Source organism: Ovis aries, chromosome 2, assembly GCF_016772045.2.
Source record: "Ovis aries strain OAR_USU_Benz2616 breed Rambouillet chromosome 2, ARS-UI_Ramb_v3.0, whole genome shotgun sequence".
Lineage (NCBI taxonomy): Eukaryota > Metazoa > Chordata > Mammalia > Artiodactyla > Bovidae > Ovis > Ovis aries.
Genome location: NC_056055.1, coordinates 177,367,921 through 177,388,193, shown reverse-complemented (window position 1 = coordinate 177,388,193; position 20,273 = coordinate 177,367,921). Strand labels below are relative to the sequence as shown.

General features: G+C 42.1%; 1 protein-coding gene and 1 non-coding gene across 28 annotated transcripts in view; one reads left to right on the top strand and one right to left on the bottom strand.

The window, feature by feature from the left end:
• The window catches only part of NCKAP5 (NCK associated protein 5), a 1,152,446-nt gene that overhangs the window by 940,082 nt on the left and 192,091 nt on the right, over positions 1-20,273 (bottom strand). The window lies entirely within an intron of this gene.
• On the top strand, positions 4,380-4,453 carry TRNAG-GCC (transfer RNA glycine (anticodon GCC)). Its single transcript has one exon. It is a non-coding gene; the product is annotated as a tRNA-Gly (tRNA).

Below are 20,273 nucleotides of genomic sequence, written 5' to 3'. Positions count from 1 at the left end.
AAAAATACATCTGACAAAATTTACAACATGCTAACCAAGTACTCTTGCCTGGAAAATCCCATGGGCGGAGGAGCCTGGTGGGCTGCAGTCCATGGGATTGCTAAGAGTTGGACACGACTGAGCGACTTCACTTTCACTTTTCATTTTCCGGCATTGGAGAAGGAAATGGCAACCCAGTTCAGTGTTCTTGGCTGGAGAATCCCAGGGACGGCGGAACCTGGTAGGCTGCCATCTATGGGGTCGCACAGAGTCAGACACGGCTGAGGCGACTTAGCAGCAGCAGCAACCAAGCACATAGCAACTTCTCCAGAAATTCTCTCTGAGCCTTGTGGTTCTTTTGTGACAGCTTAACATTGACAAACCTCATGGGCCTCAAGGTGTACATCCCCGTCCATCAGCACCAGAATCAGCATCGCCTAGGAAATTGTTAGACATGGAAATTCATGGCCCCACCCAGGCCTACCGAATCAGAAACTCTTGGGGTGGGACCAGTAATCTGTGTTTTATTGAGACTTCTGTATGATTTTGACTTTTATCTCAAACTGGAGAATTATGGTCCTATGACTACAAATCAGCATCTATTTGGACGATTTGCTTAGTTTATGAGAAAAAGGAAAGATTGGGGTTCTTATGATGGATTTGAAGAAGTTGAAAAACAAAAAACTCCAATTATCTTAGCAAAGAACTACTTCTTGCAGAAAGTAGGCACAGTAAGATTATATTTCTAATTATCAGGAGAATTTCTTAGCACTGAGTGTCAGGACAACCACAGCCTCCTGAATTAATTCAGGTTCTGGGCTGAATGAATGAACGTGCAAAGCTTATTCCCATGGAAACCAAGTACTATACAGATTGATAGGGTTAGAGAACATATAACTGAGCTAAGGTAATTGCCAATTTTAAAAGATTAGCATTGAAAATTTGATACCACGAATTTATTTTCCAAATATCAAACATGGCTCATCTATATTTGAGGATAAAGGATGATCAAAATTTGACTTAAGAGAAAAGAAAAGCCCTACTACAACACAGCCTAGCATCTTTAAGCTCTGGCCGGAACAAGGCAGAAGGTCTGTTTTCTTAATACTGCCCTCATTACAAGGAGATTGTTCTGAACCTTGGTATTAAATGGGTTGCCATGGCCTCCTGCCTGGACTCCAGCATGCCAAGTTTCAGCCATGAGTGAGCTATGAATGGGCTGAATAAGATGCTCACAGATAAGGTTTCCTAGCCCACGCCCCTGCCGTAGAGCATCCCACCAGGAAGATCAACAGGAAGTAACAAAGCAGTAAGAGTGATCCAGCCTCTCTCCACTCTTTCTGGCATTCCTTCCCTGGTCCTCACTAATGACCTTATCACATAGGACACATCTGCTGTATAATGAAGTCTGCGTTTAATAACAGTAGGTCTGCTATCTGCCATTCCCAAGCATGGAAAAACAGGGAGAAATTGCTTTAGACCTCTGAAAGATTTGTTTGTTCCTTGGGCAATTTTGGCATTTTCTAATTTTATATATGACTGTGACCAACTGGGAAGAAAGCAAACAAGTTCAAAACATGGCTAACTCTGCTCTGACACAGGCCTTTGTATCCAGTAAAAATTAGAGACCCATAGGGGATTCTGTTTCTGCATCCTCAGACAGACACAAAGAACCTCAGGTAACACAAACCAGGATGTTCAAAATGAGCAAATGCAACCCGCAGAGCTGGGCTTATTTCAATATCTATTCAAATATCTAAGACCCCAGATTTAAAACTCTCCACTTTTCTGATCTTGTAGCTTCTCATAGGGACTAAGTCTTTGAAATTTCACACCAGGTTTCAGTGATTGAGGTTTTTGTCAAGGAAAAAAAAAGTCCGTAAGTAAATATGCTCCTAATTGGAGGTTGTGTTTGTAAATGCTCAGCATCTGAGAGCTGTGCCTCACATTTTCAAGGGCTAGAGGTAGTTTTCAGAGCTTCATATTTTGGAAGGTAAGGTAAGAGTTTATTGTTGATAAGCAAATCTGCTGAACAAGGCCCTGAGGGTCCAAATAAATTCAGGGATTCCTTTCAGGATATTTACATTGACATGTAATTAGGCAGAATGTGTGTGAGGGAAGAAATGGAAGGGATGGAGGGAAGAAACGGAAGGGATGGAGGGAAGAGTTGGCAAAATAAAAGGAAAAGGCAGCAAAAACACTTGTAAGAGAAGATGGAAGTGATTTTGGCTGCGCTGACCTGAAGGTCTAGAAGGAGATGAGAGAGCTTGTTCTCTTCAAGAGGTGATCAACTCAGATCCCCAAGCTTGACATGATTATCTCACAAGCTTTGATAGTTCATTATTTCAGCTTCCACACATACAGTTGTTTTATTGCTCCAAGAATAACCCAGGCCTATCTGAAATGTAACAGTCATACCCAGGTCTATGACCTCTTGATTCAAAGAACTTGCTGGCTGACATTTTATTTGAGTTCTAATACAGGTTGGCAAGTCAACATTGCTTTCTCTGTGTGGGGAGAAGGTAGCCTTTTAAAACTAACTGGGAAGTCATTGGTATCATTCCAGTTACTAAATTGGAGTGGCCAGGCGTCCATGGCTTTATCTTTTTGCGTGCAACTTTTGCAGATTTGATCAAAGTCATAAGGACTTCTACTGAAGAATTACGAGCTATTTTTGGTTTGCAACCCAGTACCAAATCAGTAAAAATGAACCAGTCTTTAAACAGAAAAGTTTTATATTACCTGGACATGAGATAAATATTTAACTCCAAAAGCTTATTTGCAAGTTAAACTATGACCCCAAGATAGTGGAACACATGTCTGTCTTTCTGTCTCAATCATCTCTGGGTCCTAAAAACACATGAACTAAGTGGAAGAACCACATTTTCAAAGGTCATATGCTATAACCCATGCCAGGAAGACACCTCTTCTTGTCACGTCATCAAAAACCAACCAGGAATGTTTTTTATAAATGCGCATGAAAATATTTACTGATAAATACAATATTTACTGAAAATATTTACAGATTAAAAAAACCCACAATTTGATGCCAAGGAAAAGTGACACAAAGCCCAGGTCTTCTTATTTTTTGGATTTCTGATTTTTCAGAGGTAAAAGTGGATCCCAATTTGTTTGTGACCCAAAGATATTTTTCAAATAGTTTCTCTGATTGGTCACAGGATTTAGAAGAGCAAACACTGTAAACATTCATGAGTTTTGAGTTGACTACCTGGATATGTAAGATTATTCCATCTGAAATCTACTGAGTCTATATCAACTTACAGAAAAACATGGAATTTTGTGAAAAGGACCCACTGCTTTTAGCAACATGGATGCCTATTTCTGCATTCATTCATTCAATAGATATTATATCTTCCCTGTGCTGAGGATAATAACTTGATGCCTCACACTCACCTGACTGACAAAGCTCTCAAGTTCAGAACTGGTACCAAATGGGAGTTATCAGTCAGAGGCCAACCTCTGTTTCCTAGGGCTTTGCTGACTTTGGGTCCTTATCCTAGACCTTCAGATCCATTTTGAAGTATTTCTTCATCACAATATCATTCATTCATTCAAATGGCATCTAATGGACTGGGTGCTCTTCCATTCTCAAAGGATATAAAGGCAAAAGCAGTCCCTATCTTAACAGTCTTAGTCCAGACCCTTCTGCAGGCTTGTCGGTGAGACTTTGAGCTAGTGGAGTTTGTTTTCTTATTTACCCCACTGCAATTTTATTTATACTTTCTTCAAATGCTTCCATCTCTTCATTTCTCCCCTCCTTTTCCTCTTTTAAGCAAGGGTTTCTTCAAAAAGGAGGAGGAGGAAGAAGAGGAGAGGGATACGGATGTTTTGGCAAAGTAATGCCAATCATAACTTATTTATTTATCTTTCAAACAGAGTGAAAAAATTCTATTCACTGTTAATTCAACTATAAATTTGAAATGCCTTAACCGTCAGTCTTTTAAATAATATTCAGTCATACAGACAATCAACTCCAAAGTCTCCAAATCAGTGAGGCCTGACCATTTACTCAACCCCTCTGAAGTCCACAAAAGTGTGACTTGTGACAAGACTTTTCCTTATAATTTACAACTTAAGTATGCTTATCAGGTCAAAGACACTGCTCCACTGACATGTGTTTTTCTGAAGTATAACTTTGGAAAGCAGAAGAGGGATAACTCTAGTGGGGAATATGCAAATCAGACATAGGAATAACGTCTCTCAAATATAATACCAAATTGGCCACATCCCATTGAAGCAACACTGTGCTGGGCGAAATAGAATCCTTAAATTCACTGTAAATCTCACAAGATGGCTTTGGACAAAGTGCGAAATTACAGCATTAAGATGGATTGTAAACTGACTTTTTTTTTTAAAAAAAAAAAAGCTATCTTGTGACTTCCCTGGTGGTCCAGTGGCTAAAAGACTCAGCACTGCCAATGCAGGGGCCCAGGTTCAATCCCTGGCCAAGGAACTAGATCCCACATGCCATAACTAAGAGTTTGCATACCTCAACTGAAGACCACACATGCAGGATCAAAGATCCAAGATGCCCTGTGCCACAGCTAAGACACAGCACAGCCAAATAGATAATGATGACATAATACATATTTTAAAAATTAATAAAAATAAACAAATAAGGTTATCTTTATGCATTTGAAAGGAATCTAAGCAAATAACTTTCAGATAGTACAAATTATCTCCTATTGAATTTTCCTCAGAACCTTACAAGTGAGTTTCTTATGATGGTGATATATTTGTGACATATATTTCTTTCCCTTTATCCTCTCTGTTCTCTCCTTGCAATTCCATCATTAGACATTCCTCCCTTTATCACATATTTAAATATAACCCAGAAGAAAGGCCTGCTATGCCTTCTCAGTGACCAAAACTCCATCTCCAGAGCCATTGGGAACACTATGGTAGCTAGAATGTTTTTCCCCATCTTTGGCATTCCTCATGATATGTTAGACACTTAATATCACAGAATCATTGAGGTCCAAGGAACCTGACAGGTCACTGGGCCCCATCCTCTGATCACGAAGACAAAAAGGTAAAGCTAAAACCCCAAACAAAAAGAAAAATTGTCTACAGTGACTCAGCTCATTAGAGACAAAGCTGGGTCCAGAAGTGTGGCACCTGCAGGCACTTGGCAACACACTTTTAAACAGAGCAGGACCCTGTGGGGTTCCTGGGCATGGAAGCCTTTCTGTGTTCCTCACTTCTTGCATTTTCCTTTGTTCCAAAGGGCAGGTTCAAATATTTGCTGATCAGGGAAGAGAAAGGATGCAGAGACAAGGGAGAAGCAGCCAAAAAACAATAGTGCTCTTAGGACAAAAGCCTGGTTCCAACTCAAGGGAAGTACATAACAGTGTCTTTGAGCTCTTTACAGAACTAAGACCCCCAACAAATGGAAGATGTTAATTATCTGATGAAGCATTCTTCATTCTAGATAGAGGGTCACAGTTTGATAACCTCGAGAACCACAGAAGCTTGTCAGGAGGCCACATGAGGCTGGATTAAAGGAGTGCAGGCCCTGCACACACCCTGATACTTATCAGCAACCCCACCCTAGAACCATTGCTATAAAACTCCTCACCAAACCCACCCCCCGCCGCCCCCCACCCCAGGCTGAGATACATAGCTTTTGAGGGCACAAACCCCTGTGTCCCCATGTGCCTGGCAAAGCAATAAAGCTTTGTCTTTCTACTTCACCCAAAACTCTCATCCGAGATTTAACTCAGCACTGATGCACAGAAGCCAAGTTTTGGCATTAACCTCCCAAGACTTTACTGAGCCCTCTGTGGGCTAGGCCAGGAAAGTACTACAAGTGCCTTTTCATATAGAAGTTAGCCAGACTCAAAACCCAATAGTTACAATGAATCTACCTGCCTACCCATAAACATAGAAGTTAGTTCTTAACCCTTGTGAATTGATCTAATGAACTTAATAAATGAGATACAAAACTCATATCCTTAGAATGTTGCACCCCTAAAGAAGTATTAGAACTTAGAGCCCACAGATGTTTTTAACTTTACTAATTTAAAAAAAATGCATTTATAGACTGTGAAGAGAGAGCTCAAGCTCTTTAATTATATACTCAGAATTAAAGTTGTGTTTATTCATTTAGTTAGTCTATTATTTAGGTGTGTATACAAAGACTGTAGACATAAAAATCTTAATTCTGATGTTCAGATCTAACTGGTTACTATTAACATTGGCTAAGTTATTAACTTTCCTAAAGGATCAATTTGTACGTTGTCATGCATGATAGTGAATCTTAGTCAAGTGTGAACCTTTACTCCATTCAATATTCCATGAATTCTCTCAGATAATTAGTTTTAAGAAATATCACAATGTGGCACCTTATCAATTTCTAGTCCTCTTGGGACTGTCTGAACCATGGGACAAGGATATGAATCACAGAGCTCAAACAGGAAGGAATATTAACTTCCAAAACTTGACACGCAGCCCTTGCTTCATGAGCGCATGGAGGTTCCCTAGATTTCTGAGTTCCCATCCCCTCATGTACTTGTGGTAACTACAATACCTACTACTTTGGTGTCTGGCTCTGGCCTTGGGTTTCCCCAACACCTCAGAACTCCATGCATGGTTCTGTCTGGTCTCTCTGCACATTTTCTTTATCTGGCTGATGTGTGTCTTCTCCCAAATGTACTAACTTTATCTCATTTTGGAGATGGGCAAAAAAGTATAATGCTTGAGCTGTGTCATTTCAGGGGTCTTTGCTTCCCTTCATGCATGCAGACATTATGAACCAGGGTCCTTACCTACCCTGGGATATCACATAAATGCTGGCTCATATCTGAGAAGTGAGTGAGCAGAGAAGAAACTGGATCCAATTACTGGATATCTGTTGTGTCTGTGGGTGTGTATGTGTGTCATTGTTGCATCTGTGTGTGTGTGTGTGTGTGTGTGTGATGCGATCATTGTTCTAGTCTCTCATTTCCCTTCAGCGCAAAAGTCACTAGCTTCTCTCTAGAGAGTTATTCTAGCCTCAGGACTGACTCAGTTCTCTGCCTTCTTTTCCCTTTCTGTCACCCATCCACTTCCACTTTCAACATTCATAAAGGACCAATGCAGAGAAAGACAACACTTATTGAATGCAGCTCTTCACAGCACATGTTACAAGCTTCTGTGACTCCCATCTGTGCAGCTTCCCAAGAGGGCCCTCATCACAGCTCTGAAGGATGCATGGCAGAAATCCGGAGAGAAAGAAATAGTAAATTTTTAAGAGAGCTACATTTTTAAAAGATTTTAATAGGAGGAGAGTGCCTTGCACAGAAGGTACTCAATGAACATGTGGTAAATGGAAGACTAAATGGTAAGCCTACAAATGAGTCTGGGAAAAGTTGAAGCTCTTTCAGGAGGTGGGGCCTTGGATGGAGGTTGCCCCTTTTCCTTGCCCCAGTAAGGGCAGGTATCCACCATGATCTTTCTTAGATCACATCAAGTTGTGTGAACTGTTTCCTGGGCATCTGAGAGTGGCCAGATGCACCTACCACTCTCAGGGGCAAGTTGTCATTTTTTTATTTAATTAAGAAATAAGGGGAAAGAATCCAAAATGGAATATATATGTGTGTATATACATATATGTGTGTGTGTTAGTTGCTCAGTTGTGTTTGACTCTTTGCAACTCCATGGGCTATGGCCTGCCAGGCTCCTCTGTTCATGGACTTCTCCAACCAAGAGAATTTCAGTTTATTCATTTAGTTAGTCAATTTATTATTTAGGTGTGTATACAAAGGCTGTAGACATAGAAATCTTCATTTGGAATGGGTAGCCATTTCCTTGTCCAGGAGAACTTCTCAACTCAGTATTGTGTTAGTTTTAGTACAGTGATTCACTGATAATAAGTGTGTGTGTGTGTGTGTGTGTGTGTATGTAACTGAATCACTGTGCTATACACCTGAAACTAACACAAATTGTAAATCAATTATACTTCAATTAAAATTTTAAAAATAAAAGAATGTGTGTGGCTCACTCTCTGTACTCAGTAGAATAGAGCTTTCTGTAGTGGCTGTAGTGCCACTGCAATGACACTTTGTTTTTATTTCATTAGTGCAACTGTTATCCTTCATTTTCTTTTGCTTAGCCATTCATGGACCATTTTGGAAAGGGCCCTCCACCAGGTACTGGGGGATCTCACTGTACACAGTCAAAACCCTATTCCTTATCCTAATTCCATATTGTTACTGTTCTCATTTGTTACTGGGGTATAATTTTTAACTCTCTCAATTTTTTTCCCTCTCATGTCACTTGATTCTAATATAAGTCCTGAAGAAAACAGAGGCTCAGAAAAGGTTAAAGGGCACACAGCCAGGCAGCAGCAGAGCTAGGTCTTACTTTGTGGCACTGAGAGTTACACGTCATTTCTACCAGCCTGTGCTCTTTTCCTCTCTAAAGAAGCCCCGCAGCAACATGCTTATCAACAGGAACAGTCAATCCTCTCTGGGCAGAAGGACTTTAAATACCAAATGTGTGACTTGCAAAGCTGTGCTTTCACTAATAACCACTATAAATACTTTTCCAATTTCCCACTGGGAAGATGGTAACCACATAGGGAAAAGGATTAACTATCTCTCTGGTCCTATTCTACTAAGACTCATCCTGGTTAATTCCTCACTTAAAACCAGGGTTTTTTTGTTGTTGTTGTTGTTGTTGTTGTTTTTGCTGTGTCTTCCAGATAATCTCCAATTATCAAATAAATATAAAAGAAATATAGATTTGATCATTAATTGTTTCAAATATTTAGTTCAGGGTATAGAAAAACCAAGCAACTGACTTTTGGTTGAGCTTGGTTCTGGTTCTGAAACAAATGCCACCTCTTACTAACTTGGGTGATCTGTCTGGGGCAAGTGATTAAACCTTTCTGAGCCTCAGTTTCCACATCTCTAAACTGGAAAGCATGATACCTGCTTCACAGACTGTTGAGAAAACTTAATGGAATATAAGCTCCATTAGAGAAGGCCAGTATTTGGCTTGTTTAACCACAGAATTCATTAAAGAATCAAGCACAATAAATATTTGTTAAAGGACTGATTAAAATATGTAACCTGGATCAGTACAGTATCCCCAATGAGCCATAATCTAATTCTAAGCTAATGTCTTCCATTTCGATGTTTTCTTTCATTTATTCAGAGGATTGGGCTCCATGAGATCTGTACAAATAAATGTTTAATGGATATAATTGGCAAGGAGGGAAGAACTTTTATATAAAAAAGTTCTTTAAAAAATGTTTTATAGAAAAAACTACCAGGAAAGTCTTCCAGTAACATGCAAGAGGATTGTGAAGATGTCTGAATTGCTTGGATTAACTGTAGATTGCCACCCATTCTTCACGACAGAGAGCACAGCCCATGAGCCCCACCAGAGCTGTCAAGAGTGAAGAAAGGAGGGGCATCCATGATGGTCCAGTGGTTAAGACTCTGCACTTCCAACAAAGGGGATGCAGTTTCAATCCCTGGTTGAGGAACTAGGATCCCACATGCTGCGTGGTAATACCAAAAAATTTAAAAAAACAAACAAACTAAAAGAAAAGAAGAATGAAAGAAAATGACTCTGCCCAGGAAGAGCCAAGCCTAAGAGTCCTGGTGGTGATCCTCCTCTTATTGTCCTGAGTGAAAATTACCTCCAAGCTCCTGAGAAATCTGTATGCAGGTCAAGAAGTAAGTTAGAACTGAACATGGGACAACATACGGGGTCCAAATTGGGAAAGGGGTACATCAAGGCTGTATATTGTCACCCTACTTATTTAACTTATATGCAGAGTACATCATAAGAAATGCTGGGCTGAATGAAGCACAAGCTGAAATCAAGATTGCCGGCAGAAACATCAATAACCTCAGATATGCAGATAACAACCTTATGGCAGAAAGCGAAGAGGAGCTAAAAAGCCTCTTGATGAAAGTGAAAGAGGAGAGCAAAAAAGTTGGCTTAAAACTCAACATTCAGAAAACAAAGATCATGGCATCTGGTCCCATCACTTCATGGGAAATAGATGGGGAGACAATGGAAACAGTGACAGACTTTATTTTGGGGGGAGCTCTAAAATCAATGCAGATGGTGTTTGTAGCCATGAAATTAAAAGACGTTTGCTCCCCAGAAGGAAAGCTATGACCAACCTAGACAGCATATTAAAAAGCAGAGACATTACTATGCAGCAAAGGTCTGTCTAGTCAAAGCTATGGTTTTTCCAGTAGTCATGTGTGGATGAGAGAGTTGGACTATAAATGAAGCTGAGTGCCAAAGAATTGAAGCTTTTGAACTGTGTGTTGAAGAAGACTCTTGAGAGTCCCTTGGACTGCAAGGAGATCCAACTAGTCCATCCTAAAGGAAATCAGTCCTGAATATTCATTGGAAGGACTGATGCTGAAGCTGAAACTCCAATACTTAGGCCACCTGATGCAAAGAACTGACTCACTAGAAAAGACCCTGATGCTGGGAAAGATTGAAGGCAGGAAGAGGAGTGGATGTCAGAGGATAAGATGGTTGGATGGTATCACCAACTCAATGGACATGAGTTTGAGTAAGCTCTGGGAGTTGGTGGTGGACAGGAAAGACTGGCATGCCGCATTCCATTGGGTCACAGAGAGTTGGACACGACTGAGCAACTGAACTGAACTGAGAGTCACAGGCTCTTAGCCCCTTAAGGGCTTCTGGGGACAGAGCTCTGACCCCAAATACCACATATGATCTATTTTCCATTACAGGAAAATTTTTTAAAAAATGTCTGATTTTGAGTGTTTAGCTCCATGGGAAATTACCACCACAAATTGCATTTTGGAAATTCAATTCAATTTAAAATGCATTAAAGTCTATTTCAAGAAACCTTCTGGGGAGTCCTTTGTTATATGAGGAATCTCTGTGGAAAGTGGAAACCCCCCCCCAATATTTTGTGTAAACCTCAGTTCAATTCAGTCGCTCAGTCGTGTCCAACTCTTTGTAATCCCATGAATCACAGCACACCAGGACTCCTTGTCCATCACCAACACCCAGAGTTCACTCAAACTCATGTCCATCAAGTCCGTGATGTCATCCAGCCATCTCATCCTCTGTCGTCCCCTTCTCCTCCTGCCCACAATCCCTCCCAACATCAGGGTCTTTTCCAGTGAGTCAACTCTTCACATGAGGTGGCCAAAGTACTGGAGTTTCAGCTTTAGTATCAGTCCTTCCAATGAACACTCAGGACTGATCTCCTTTAGGATGGACTGGTTGGATCTCCTTGCAGTCCAAGGGACTCTCAGGAGTCTTCTCTAACACCACAGTTCAAAAGCACCAATTCTTCGGCGCTCAGCTTTCTTCGCAGTCCAACTCTCACATCTATACGTGACCACAGGAAAAACCATAGCCTTGACTAGACGGACCTTTGTTGGCAAAGTAATGCCTCTGCTTTTTAATATGCCGTCTAGGTTGGTCATAAATTTTCTTCCAAGGAGTAAGCGTCTTTTAATTTCATGGCTGCAGTCACCATCTGCAGTGATTTTGGAGCCCCCCAAAATAAAGTCTGACACTGTTTCCACTGTTTCTCCATCTATTTCCCATGAAGTGATGGGACCAGATGCCATGATCTTCGTTTTCTGAATGTTGAGCTTTAAGCCAGCTTTTTCACTCTCCCATTTCACTTTTGTCAAGAGGCTTTTTAGTTCCTCTTCACTTTCTGCCATAAGGGTGGTGTCATCTGCCTATCTGAGGTTATTAATATTTCTCCCGGCAGTCTTGATTCCAGCTTGTGCTTCTTCCAGCCCAGCATTCTCATGATGTGCTCTGCATATAAGTTAAATAAGCAGGGTGACAACATACAGCCTTGACGTACTCCTTTTCCTATTTGGAACCAGTCTGTTGTTCCATGTCCAGTTCTAACTGTTGCTTCCTGACCTGCATATAGGTTTCTCAAGAGGCAGGTCAGGCGGTCTGGTATTCCCATCTCTTTCAGAATTTTCCACAGTTTACTGTGATCCACACAGTAGAGTCATATAAATAGAACTTTCTTAAACCAAGGTGTGAGCACAGCCTCACTTGCAAAGTGGTGAACTTCCTGGAATTTCACAGCAGCTTGTTTCATCCTTCCACCTGCTCAGAATCCTGGTAGGACCTCTCATCACAAAACCGAGGAAGGTTTCTAAACATGAAGGAGGCTACACTGATATCAGATGTAAAGGCCTTCAAACCAACAGGGAAACTGCTTTGAGAAGAACCACTGTCAAATGGTTATTGAAGCTACAGCTGAGAACCCTCCAGAAGATGATATCATGTAAGTAGACCACCCCATCACCATGGGAAAGGGAAGCCAGAAAGCCCTCGGTCAAACCCAGAGAGGCAAGCTCCTTTCAACTCTAAAGCATTCAAGATACACATGGGCAGTGCAGGCATTACAAACAGCATGAGCTTTTTGGTAAGACTGACCTTGGAGTTTATTAGTCGAGCGACCTTGGAGCACTCAACTCATTTAATTTCTGAGGCTCAGTTTCTTCATCTGTACAATGGGGATATTATAGTCCCTCCCTGTAGAGTTGTTATGAAAATTAAATAAATTGAACATAAATAAAATATCTAAGTTCAGCACTCAGGATACTGCAAATACTCTGTAATGTTAACTGCTATTATTATCAATGCCACTTATTCAGATGGGAATTAAAAATCATAAAGAATATTTTAAGGTCATCTGATTTTTCCATAACACCATCATCATCATTTCACCCAATGTGATGACACATTGAGGGGTGTGTGTAACTGGTCCCCCTCTTTCCATCTCAGAATTCACATCCTATATGTTGGGGTTACTCCATCCTGAACCAATAGCTGGATCTTGTCCTCTTTTCCTCCAACAGAACACACTAGTTTTGTGCTTTGTTCTCTCAAAATCCTTTCTCAGCCAAATGACAATTGGACAAGCTGATTCCCTTTCAAGTGACATAATATGAGTCACTTGAGCACTTACAAATGAATTTTAATTCTAAAATTACAGTACCACTCAGCACTCACATTTAAGGTAGCAAAGTACCCAAGCAAAGGATTAGGCCCTAATTAGAAGCAGGTTGTAAATATTATATGAGGACCCTGGTGTTTCTGCTCGGTTTAAGTTACACTGACTTCCAATCATGCGCTTTATCTCTTGGCAGGCATACATAGGTGCCCAATAAATGTTACCTTTGGTGATAATAAAACAAAAAGCCTAACTTTCAAAAGTGAAATATCCAAAAGACCATTGTCTGCATTCTTGGCAGTGGCCAGGGAGCCTGTTTTCCCAAGTCAGCAGCCTCTGAGGAGGCTGGCCAGGGGCCAATTCCCAGGGCTGGTGCATTCCTGGGGCCTGGCAAGAGGCCACCAGGCCCCTGTTTCCTTTCTCATTCTCTTTATGTAGTGGAAAATCTTTCCCACTCCAACCCCTCCAAGTCTTCCCCCGATCACCCCGCCCCATTGCAGTAAAGAGAGGGAGTCACATGGGAAATGGTGTCCAGCCCCTTCCCCAAATCTCATCTCCCACTGCTCTGAGCTGGCACAGCTCAAAGCAAGCGAAGGCATTAGGCAGACAAAAGAGAGCTCTGGTGCCCAGTCCTCCTGCCTGATTTTATCAGGGGCACAGGGCCTGGGGCCCAAGACCCAGTGGGCCCCTGTGCACAGGGGGTCATTGTACAGTTGCTTGGAAAACTATAGGCACTTCTGGAAGCCTTTCGAATACAATTGCCTGTTATAAATAGACATTGGCTGGGCTTCAAGGGTGACAGCAGTAGGCTAAAAGTTCCAGAAAAAATATAACGCTCCATATAAGAAGGTCTGGAGTCAGCTCACTAATAGGCAAAGACCAACTGAGCTACTGGACGAAGAAGAAAGGAACCCAAGGTTTGGTCAGGCACAACCTGGAATTAACACCTGGCTGAGCATTTCTAGCCAGTACTAATAACATCACAGAGATGCCATTCAGCTTTTAAACATCATATAAGAATATACGCAAACCACACATTAAGGAAACATCTTTTCTGAATGCCCCCTTCCATCTGCAGACAAAGAAAACTGCCATCTGGAGGCCCCACGGCAGCCAGCTCCACAGATTTTCAGCACAGAGGAGCCCACTCTCCGAGCACCGGGCTGTGTGCTCTGCTTGAATCCTTTCTGTTCATTCTCTCAACATCCCTTCGAGGAGGAGATTAGCACCTCTTCCTATAGATGAGAGCACGGAGTCTCAGAGGAGGTAAAGAGCATGGCCAACCTCACACAGGTAGGCAGAACTGGGCAGGCTGAGGTTCAAATCCAGTTCAGGCTGATTCTCCAGCCAGCCCATGCTCTTTCCACTACTTGATGTGACACTGGTTTCTGTTGTAGCCTTTGAAAGGAGTATTCTGTCCACAGGAGGCCCTGAGTGTGTATTTCTTCCTAAAGCTGCCACTGCTATGTTTATTTTTGATTCACTGAAGTTTAGCAGGTAGGAGCTGCAGCAGGGCCACGATAGCAAGACGTTTCATTTACAAAGCATCCTACAGCCTCCAGAACAACCTCTTGTTCTTTTTTGTTCAATGCCAATGGTGACTTTATTATGCACATAAATTATGTGGAGTCACAGACTGCCTGTCTTCATCACTAATTTTTTTAAATTGGAGTTCAGTTGATTTAAAGATTATGTTAGTTTCAAGTATACAGCAGACTGATTCAGTTTTATACATATATGTATATAATACATATAAATATATATTATTTTTCAACTTCTTTTCCATGACACGTTATTATAAGATACTGAGTATAGTTCCCTGTTCTACACAATAGGTCCTCACTGTTTATCTCTTTTATATATAGAAGATAGATGTGTGTATATGTTAATCCCAAACTCCTAATTTATTCCTCCTTCCGTCTCATTCCGCTCTGGCTAGGCTGTTTTCTAAGTCTGTGAGTCAATTTCTGTTTTGTAAATAAGTTCATTAGTATCACTTTTTTAGATTCCACTTACAAGTGAGATCACACGATACCCATCTTTCCCTGTATGACTTCACTTAGTAAAATAACTTCTTGTTCTTTATTTAATTTTGCCTTCATAGCATCTCCACTACTGAGAACACAGGGACTCAGAGAGTTCCAAAGACTTGCTGAAGCCCACACATCTACTAAAGGGTGCACTTCAAGTTTAAATCTACAGACTTTGAGTTCTAATACAGTGATTAATCCACTAGATCACACTCTTTGAACCCCAGCCACTGCACAACACATACACAGCCCTGCACTGGGCATCTTTATGAGGACCCTGGAAGAGAAGGCCATGCCTCTGGTCACGTGGAACTTATCTTCTGAAGATGTGACATTATATTGCTCAAGTCAAATTAAGTTGGCAAATCTAACAGGCAAGAACCCATTTCTAGTATATAAATAATAAACTAGTCAGACTTAGGATAGTATTATCTTCTCATCCCAGAAATGTCAGAAGAGAGAGACTGAGGCAGGGCATATATTTATATGGGATACATGCACTGAGCACAACCTGTATGCCCCTACACACCCACTCTCCATCCTTCTCCACACTGCCCCCGTCCCCAGATGCTCTGAGGGCCCCTTTCTCTTTGGCTTTCAATTGGGTTTGACAAATGGGAGGTGCCAGCAGGAGCCTGGAGAGTGGGAGGGGACCCCAGTGAGAGTTTTCATGTCCTGATCACCTCCCTGCTGGTGGTCTGCATTCTTCCATCTAAGATGACATCTCCCACCAAGTGGCTCCCTGCCTACAGCCACATGGTTTTCGGGTTACCTCCTCCCCCTGCCCAGTCCTTTCAGGCCTAGGTCACAGTGGCGCCCCACTCTTTCCAACCTTGGATGCTGCACTACGGTCATATAAGTTTCCCTGAATTCCATCACCTCTTGGTAAAGAGGTTCTTTACTAAACCCTCCTCTGGGTCAGTGTGCCATCTGTTTCCTTTGAGAACCTCAATGGATGCAATAAATAAGAAAACCATCTTTGTAGACAAAACTATGGACCCTTATTTAGGTCCTCCTAAGAGGATGGCAACAAAGGTCCGTCTAGTCAAGGCTATAGTTTTTCCTGTGGTCATGTATGATGTGAGAGTTGGACTGTGAAGAAGGCAGAGCGCTGAAGAATTGGTGCTTTTGAATTGTGGTGTTGGAGAAGACTCTTGAGAGTCCCTTGGACTGCAAGGAGATCCAACCAGTCCATTCTGAAGGAGATCAGCCCTGGGATTTCTTTGGAGGGAATGATGCTGAAGCTGAAACTCCAGTACTTTGGTCACCTCATGTGAAGAGTTGACTTATTGGAAAAGACTCTGATGCTGGGAGGGATTGGGGGCAGGAGGAGAAGGGGACGACCGAGGATGAGATGGCTGGATGGCATCACTGACTCGATGGACGTGAGTCTGAGTGAACTCCGGGAGATGGTGATGGACAGGGAGGCCTGGCGTGCTGTGATTCATGGGGTCGCAAAGAGTCAGACACAACTGAGCGACTGAACTGAACTGAACTGAACTGAAGAGGATGGCAAATGCTAACTATGTGACATTTGACTCTCTCATAGCCTCACTTCCTCCTTACTGCACCTCGCGAAACAGGAATGAAGTCAGGTATTCTGCAGACCTCCAAATTTGGCCCAGGAGATCACCAAATAGCTCCCCCCACCACCATCTAGCTAGGATTCCAACCAGGGAGAAAGGAATGACAGACAGTACCAGCTATGTCCCAGTCATATCTAATGGGTGCCTTCAAGAATGTCAGCTCAGGTTGTACCCACTGACACCAGCTCCTGCCAGCCTTCAAGGCCTCACTGTTCTGGAGGTGGAAGGCCCCTGACCACAGCTCCACCTCACAAAAAGGCTAACAGCCCCTGAGCCTGCTTCTCTGCTGGCCCTGACAGATGGATCCCAGAATTCACTAGACCAAATGATTTTATTTCCCTCAACACATGCATGAGAGCAGTCAATGGATTAATTGTATTAGGAAACCTACCAAGCTCAAGACAACTGCTTCAAACTAAGAACCAAAAGGTGCTGAAAGACAGAAGGCAAGCAAACCTCAGAGGCATCTTTGGAAATGGACAATTATGATCCATTAAGCCTAGTTAAGGGACTGAAATTTATGAGGAGGAAACATCTGGAGCTGCCTGGAATGCAAAGGAACCAGAAGGAACCACTGTTTGGGCTTGTAGAGAGCAGCCCAGACAAATGGGATTCTGTCTTAGGCAAAAACTGCAAAATTAGTACATGAAAGGGACACGAGTCGAGGCAGTGCATCTGGTGTTAAGTGAAGCGTTTTAATATGATGGCTCCTGGATTTGCTTTTGAAATATTAATTGAAATCGGGATGAATATGAGGGCTGTCACATGAATAGAAAACTGGCAAGAGGATCATAAATACTGGCTAGGCTGAGCCAAGTCAACAGAACACAGCAAGGCAACAGAAAGTAATAAAAATGCTGTTGAATTCACAGCTATGAACCCTGTGGATATTTAATAAATATTAATTGATAATAATGAACTAGAGTACAGGGTGGTAAATTACTGTGAGACAGTTAGGCTGCTGAAAAGCAGCTAATATATACACAGTGGGTATACACTGCTAAATGAATGAGAAGAAAGGAAAATAAAAGTGATTTATCTGTGAGGTGCATTTTGCCTGGCACCAAGATGTATGGGGGTAAGAGAATATTAATAAAAGGGTGGGGAGGGGTAGCTAGAGGGGACAGGAGGAAAGTTAAGATGATAATTCAGGATCACAATAGAGCTTTCTTAGGGTCTCAGCAATTCCACAAGTATAAACCAGGCACCTCTGAGTCCTGTCTGTTCTTTTAAGACACTGTGGCTTTCTCAATCAATTTCTGCTTCCAGGAACTCAGAGACACCATAGATTAATGTGCACCAATTTTTTAGAGGGGGAATGAAAGCTTTCCTTCTTGAGAAGCCCCCTCCCTGATCAATATAGCCAGAGAGCAACCTCTCCTTTCTAAATCCCAGCCTGCTTGCTTGCACCATTGCATACCTGCTGGTATTACTATGATTCCTGTACATGTGATTAGATTTCTTAAGCTTTGTAAAGCAGAAATCATGCCATGCATTTATTAGCACTCACTTTTCAGTGCTTCAGACCTGTTAGATGTTCAGTGTCTGTGCTGATTCATTAGAAACTCTAGAAAGAAAAGCAACCACCTTTCAGAGAGGACACCACAGCTACCTTTTGGGTTTGAGGACCTGCTTTTAAGGCGATCGATGAAAGCTCTATCTGTTGTTAGGGACAAAGTACTAGGGAGAGTCCGCTGTAGGAATGATCTTAGGCCTGCCAGAGAATGATGCAGAAAACTCAGTTGCCATGGAAACTAGTGTGATCTGATGATTCCCACTGTTGAAAGATGGAGAGACACCAGGAGAATGACAAGCAGATCTCTGAGTCTTAAGACAACACAGAACACGTCAAGCAAATGTCTCTGCCCATTTGCACTTATTTCTTGTGTAGAGGTAGTTTCATTTCATCATCTACTCATAACATAGTGTTTGCAAAGAGCTTTCAAAACGTTCCCAGTTCCTGGTTTGATTTGGTGATCTGTGAGACGCTGCGTATGCACAGCAGGCAGACAGCACTCACGGCAGCAGCTGAGCACAGGTGATGGAAGCAGGTGCTGTTGAGACCTGTTCTGTGACCTGGGGAAGGGAAGCCATCTGTGTGCAGGTGCTACAGGCTGGACTTTGTAGGCTAACAGCAGGTAGCGCCACCTAACCATTCTTGAGTCAGATGCCCTTGAGAATCTGATTATACTTGTGGACTCACCCCTCAGAAAAATGCACTTAAGCATATACACATAAAATCTAATATATTTCAGAAAATTTAAACCTCTGGAATCTTGTCATAAATGTGCCCTATCAAGCACCTTGTGACTCAGGGTCCAGATACAGTAAAATTTCTGACGTATAATAATAAAAACTTTAGCCACACATTAGACTCATCCCTGGGCAAAACAGAAGAAGCAGAATATCATGGACCCTCCCACTCAGCATTCAGTGTTTTCCAAGTAGTTGCATCTTCCCCCATACCCAGTGTTTCCAGCTGGTTGGTGCATGCCATAAACAGCTACTCACTGGTACATTCACTCACTCATTCATTTCATGGAAAGTTTTCTATGCATCAGATTCTAGGGATACAAATATGAGTATGAAAAGGCTCATGTTCTCAAAGGGCATTCAGTTCAGTCAGGGCTGACTGTGCTCCCCTGGGGACATTCAGCCATGTCTGGAGGCCATTTTGGTCATCGCAACTGAAGGAAGAGTGCTATTGACATCCAGTAGGTAGAAGCCAGGGATGCTGCTTTACATTCTACGATGCACAGGACAGCCCTCACAACAAAGAAATACAGGGTCCAAAATGTCAGTAGTGCCTCAGCTGAGGTTCTTCAGTGGACAAGCTTGTGCTCAAGTGGTACATGTGGAGATAAAGATCAGAAGTGACTCTTACAGCACCTTAGGAAAGGACAGTTTAATAAGAACTCTGATTTATTTATTTACATCTGCCTGATTTTCAATAATGAGATGAAGAAACGAAGAGAGAGATGAGTCATTTAAGGGGAGCCATCATCATAATAAAGGTAGACCCTCCTATGGGTGACATCAGAGGAAGGGGCACCAATTGCAAGGAGTGGGCAAACACATGACATATTTTGGGAATCTCCTCATGGGAAATGAGGCTGGCGCCATGTGCATCTCCATCAGGCAGCGGCCCAGTCAAAAGGTGGTCCAGCCATTTGGTAGGCATCGCTCAGGTCATACTCCCTGCTTCTTGCTGGGGAACACCTGTATTTTTGATGAACCCCATCATTCACCACTTTCTCCCAATTCTACTCCTATCTAGTAAATAATTTCACCTCGTGCATGTACATACCACAATCATTCTCATATGGCTAAAAACATTAACTTACAGATAAGTTATATATTATAAATATGTATTTATCATATATATATATATAGTACGTGTATTACAAAGTTTAACCTTTGTAGAAGTTGGTTCCAAGACCTGGTTCATATGAAAAAACACAAGACCAGATTAGGTCTAGACCAAGTTTCAACACATGCAGTTTTTTATTTTTTATAACCCTCCACCTCCAACCTCTGCCCCTTGACAATTCTTTTGTCAAAATCAGGACCAGCCCTCTGTCATCAGGAGGCAAAGATATGGCAGAGGAGGCAAAGCACATGTAAACCTCTAGCCCTGCTGAGTCTGGGGCTCTTTATGGTTGGGAAGCAATCACCTGAGGAGCTCCCAGTCACTGGCAGAAAATTTTCTGCTTCCAAGCTGCACAGCAGAGAGTA